This window comes from Salvelinus sp. IW2-2015, unplaced genomic scaffold (assembly GCF_002910315.2).
Source record: "Salvelinus sp. IW2-2015 unplaced genomic scaffold, ASM291031v2 Un_scaffold3424, whole genome shotgun sequence".
Taxonomy (NCBI): domain Eukaryota; kingdom Metazoa; phylum Chordata; class Actinopteri; order Salmoniformes; family Salmonidae; genus Salvelinus; species Salvelinus sp. IW2-2015.
The window spans coordinates 27,319-32,768 of record NW_019944704.1 but is presented as its reverse complement, the minus strand read 5'-3'; the positions used below and the strand labels follow the sequence as shown (position 1 = coordinate 32,768).

The following is a 5,450-nucleotide window of genomic DNA, read 5'->3' as shown; positions in this document are numbered from 1 at the left end:
AGCGGTGAGCGCCACACAGAATGAGCAACAACGAGACGACTAGATCCCCCAATCCGAGCACCTTCTAGGAGAGATTTTACTGGATGAGTCCTCAGAACACACACACACACCACATGATCCACCACCACACGTGAGTCCCAGAACACACACACACACCACATGATCCCCAACCACCACCACGTGAGTCCTCAGAACACAGACACCATTGACAAAGAAGGTTTTTTTGTACGACAAAATGGCCAAATCTGTGACGTGAAAATGTAAGATTAAAAGATGAAAAAAGTAGACAATAAAACCTCAGTCCAGTCAACATGTCTGCCTCCTTTTCCTTTTCCCTCAGGGCCCAATGGGAATCCGGCATCAAGGGGGGCGAGGGAGGAGACCACCGCCTAGGAAGTCATTATCATCAGATCTTAGTGTAGGTGACCCAGGTAATAGAGAGGAGAGAACCATGACCCTTGGGACGAGCGAGACCATGACCTTGGGACGAGCGGACCACCATGACCCTTGGGACGAGCGAGACCATGACCCTTGGGACGAGCGAGACCATGACCCTTGGGACGAGCGAGACCATGACCCTTGGGACGAGCGAGGAGAGACCTTAGTTGTTGATCTTAGGGAGGGAGAGAGCCTACCAGTTCATGGTTGTTTGATCAATAGGACTGTGACGTTCCCAAATGTAAGAGGACTCCGTGGTATTTACATATTGGCATGTATCCATTCAGGTGMKTTTTGTGGCTTTTMGCAAATGCTTTCTAATGGTCTAAAGTCGCACTGTTGCTACTGTCTGTAAACACACAGTCCAGTTCAAAGTGAATGATGACAGGTCCTACTGCCTGTAAACACACAGTCCAGTTCAAAGTGAATGATGYCAGGTCCTACTGRCTGTAAACACACAGTCCAGTTCAAAGTGAATGATGGCAGGTCCTACTGCCTGTAAACACATAGTCCAGTTCAAAGTGAATGYTGGCAGGTCCGTGTGGCAAATGGCTTATTTGCATATATGCGTATTGTAACTTTGATTGGCTATGGGGCACCGGTCTGTGTAGTCTGGTTCTGGACACGACATACACGTTCTTATTGGGGTTTATTTACTGCAGTGTCTATTAATTGTCCAAAGGCACGGTCACTTTCCCACTATATATTGTTATAGAATTTTAACAAATACCTTACTTGTCAGTTCCCAAACATTCTATGAAAGTATGAAAATGTGAAAATGACCATATCTAAGTGCTCGTCAGAGAATGTACTTTGTTTTTAATGAAAGTGTCATTCTCCCTGGGGGGGGTGATCAGATTTTTATAAGATTTCATGTTGCTAAAACGCTGTCAGTTCCACCTCAAACTACTAAAACCGGATATTAGGCACATAGAACATATAATTGACCTATATATTTTTAAATAATATCGTCTTTGAGAACTAATAATAACCTAAATAAAAGCTAGACGAGGAGAATTAAAAAAATTATGCATTCAGGAGTTTTGTCATGACGTGAGACCCCATTTTTTTCATTTTGTTTGTCACTCAGAAGACATAAGCCTTGGCAAAATGTGTAGAATTGCAGGAAATTAGCTTTTAAACAACATTTTGTCACTCCGGCCAATAGGACAGCCTCAAATGTATGTTGGTGACATCACCATTGGCCAAGCCCATAACCACACCCACCACCTAAGCCCCGTTTTGATCCAGAAAAAACCCTGTATATGTGATTTGATTATGTAACCCAGTTCAGTTTTATTTATTTTGGAGTATAAATAATAATGGTCTGTGAATGGATTCCTGTTGATCATCACACTTGAGTCTTAGAACAATATTTTTTCTAATATAATATTTATAAACAACCTAGCAAAAAAAATAAAAAACAGTACCTGTCAAAAGTTTTGGACACCTACTCATTCAAGGGTTTTTCTTTATTTTGACTATTTTCTACATTGTAGAATAATAGTGAAGACATCAAAACTATGAAATAACACATATCGAATCATGTAGTAACCAAAAACGTGTTTAAACAAATCTAAATAGATTTTAGATTCTTCTAAATAGCTACCCGTTGCCTTAATGACAGCTTTGCACACTCTTTGCATTCTCTCAACCAGCTACATGAGGAATGCTTTTCCAACAGTCTTGAAGGAGTTCCCACATATGCTGAGCACTTGTTGGCTGCTTTTCCTTCACTCTGCGGTCCCACTCATCCCAAACCATCTCAATTGGGTTGAGGTTGGGTGATTGTGGAGGCCTCATCACTCTCCTTCTTGGTCAAATAGCCCTTACACAGCCCGGAGGTGTGTTGGGTCATTGTCCTGTTGAAAAACAAATTATAGTCCCACTAAGCACAAACCAGATGGGATGGCGTATCGCTGTATAATGCTGTCGTAGCCATGCTGGTTAAGTGTGCCTTGAATTCGAAATAAATCACAGACAGTGTCACTAGCAAAGCACCATCACACTACCTTCTTCATGGTGGGAACCACACATGCGGAGATCATCCGTTCATCTACTCTACGTCTCAAAGACCAAAAATCTCAAATTTGATTTCCAACCGTCTTAATGTTCATAGCTCATGTTTCTTGGCCCAAGCAAGTATTTTCTTGATTGACTGACCTTCATGTTTTAAAGTAATGATGGACTGTTGTTGCTCTTTGCTTATTTGAGCTGTTCTTGCCATAATATGAACTTGGTCTTTTACCAAATAGGGCTATCTTCTGTATACCCCCCCTACCTTCTCACAACACAACTGATTGGCTCAAACGCAWTAAGAAGGAAAGAAATTCCACAAATTAACTTTCAACAAGGCACACCTGTTAATTGAAATGCATTCCACCTCATGAAGCTGGTTGAGAGAATGCCAAGAGTGTGCAAAGCTGTCATCAAGGCAAAGGGTGGCTACTTTGAAGTATCTCAAATATAACATGTATTTTGATTTGTTTAATACTTTTTTTGGTTACTACATGATTCTATATGCGTTTCACATTTTGATGTCTTCACTATTTTCTACAAGTGTAGAAAATAGTTAAAATAATAAAGAAAAACCCTGAATGATAGGTGATGTTAGAAAGCTTTTGACTGGTACTGTTGTGTATATATGATTCTCATTTAAACCACTTGTGTGAACTGAAGGACCATACGGGAGTGTATTTCGTCATGTAAGAAGAAGAATTTATAGACTAGGCAGAATTCCACCTGGCTAAATACATAAACTGGTGTACCTAGGTTTAGGGATATAATGATCTCTCTCACATACTGGATTGGATTCCACAAGCAAGATTTTATTTTAGAAGGAAAATTATCCTTATTGAATCACTCTAGTAGTGTTCATTGGTCCACAATTACTCCCCAAAAACACAAACTAAATGTCATCCCTGTTGCCACTAGAGATGATCAGCTTCTGTTGGTCTCCATGCAGTAAGTGGTAAAAGATCATGTTGTCAATAACTGACCTGGTGAATCAATCAATTCTCTCTCTGCAGTGAACAGTGGAGTCTGGAGGTGCTGGAGCTACCAGAGGGCATCAGTCGTACGGAGGCAGACTCTCTCCTGGGGGAACTATACAGAGGAGGGGCCATGATCAAGTGGTTGTCTGAGACCCAACAGCACCAACACCAGAACCAGTCTGGTGAAACCCTGCTGAAGCACTGTGGGGCTGGGGGGGACGGTAAACGGTGACACAAACACTGACACTACTTCCTGTTCAAACCCCCAGTAGTAACCATAACGACCTGGCGTCCACCTACACCATCCTGGCTGTGTTTCCCTCCAGGTACGCAGCTCAGAACGCCTTGCTCAGACACAGTGGCCCTGCCGCCCTGGGCCCTCCTTACCCAACGTTCAAACTGAGAACTAGCAAGAGACACTCTGAGTTTCACAACCTGGAGAGGACCAGCTCTCAATAGCAGGGTGGGGTGCTGTAGCCAGCAACCAGGAGAGGACCACCTCTCAATAGCAGGGTGGGGTGCTGTAGCCAGCCAACCAGGAGAGGACCTCTCAATAGCAGGGTGGGGTGATATGTTACTAGGGCCCTGAGAGGTTGTTCTAGGGTCTCCCACGGGGTGCTATGAGGGGCTGCCTGTCACGGGCCCTCGCCATGGCCCCTCCACCTCCACTGCTGCCATTGGCCAACCAACCAGACACCCCTCTTCTGCAGCATCACTCACTAGTCTCCACTTCCCACCGGACTGACAGACAGACTGATGGAGTATCACTCGGTTGGCATTATCTAACAGCTTTTCACTTGAGTTGTAGAGGCTTTCTGGAAATGCCTTTAGAACGTTCTCTATTTTTGAGATGAAAATGTGTAAAAAGGATCTGACAACACACCAATGTTGAAACACAAAGACACAGACAGAAAAAAAAGCTTGAAGTTCCAAAAGTGTCATATTTTATTTGCAGACAGAACATGGTAAAGGAGCAGCATGTTTTATTTTATTTTGTTTTATGTTTGTTAAAAGCTGCAGTCAGAACACCCAAGCAGGGTTGTACTCATTCATTACAAGAGGATAATATACCAAGTGTCTCATTGGCAAGAGTGTCTCTCTTTGGGCCGGATTCTGATTTGAGATCTGCAACGATAACTCCAGATTTCAGTTTAAAATGTCCCATTGACGTAAAAGCTTTATTTACACGAAACTGAGTTGTGCTGGTGTATAATATCAAGTTAGTATTCGCGCCTCGAGTCAGTCTCCTGTTTAGTCAGTTGGTTGCTACTAAAACAGCAGATTAGAGTCTTCTAGAACAAGGTTGTGTCCCAAATGGCACCCTATTTCCCTATATAGGCACTACTTAGGTCTCATAGGGCTTGGTTTTATGAGCCCTATGGGACCTGGTCTAAAGTAGTGCACTATCTAGAGAATAGGGTTCTGTTTGGGACTTAGCCCAACAGAATGTTCTTTTTGTGCCTTCTAACTGGACTCTGGTGCCCCTGTCATCCCTCTCCCAAACACCCCTAAAGACAAGACACCCCATCCAATTCCATTTGTATAAACTCTGACCACCAATTTCATTCACAATAATCATCACTGATATGGTAGCTAAATTATTCTCACTTTTCTACACAGTAAATGTATCTTTGCACTGGCACAAAGGAAGAAGTTTTTGTTTGATAGTGGTTTTGAAGGTAAAAGTGAGAACCTTGGTGCATCTCATTGATGGTTTATTCTATTTGAGCTTTTCTAAAATGAATGGCCTTCTCACCAACCTCCTCCAACCCTCTCTGTTCAGTCCACCATTCCCTGCTAACGTATCAAAAGTAGTGCACTATATAGGGTGGCAGGCCAAATTCCTTTCATGTTTAGTTCGTTTTACATTTGTATCCTATCAGAAGGTCACTGGAAAAGTGTGCATTATTCACAACACACCCTAACCCCATCATACCCAACAAATGTATCTATTAAAGAGGGTTGTTGATGTGGGATTCAGGAGAGATTTAAGATGGTTGTTGATGGGGAGGAGGAAGA

General features: G+C 42.6%; 1 long non-coding RNA gene and 1 pseudogene across 1 annotated transcript; both read left to right on the top strand.

Annotated features, from left to right (window-relative positions):
* Positions 1-5,450, top strand: part of LOC112075824 (R3H domain-containing protein 1-like) — a 42,594-nt pseudogene that overhangs the window by 30,458 nt on the left and 6,686 nt on the right.
* LOC139025855 (uncharacterized) lies at positions 150-5,435 on the top strand. The gene is made up of 3 exons (XR_011477499.1): positions 150-180; positions 341-431; positions 3,468-5,435. It is a non-coding gene; the product is annotated as an uncharacterized lncRNA (long non-coding RNA).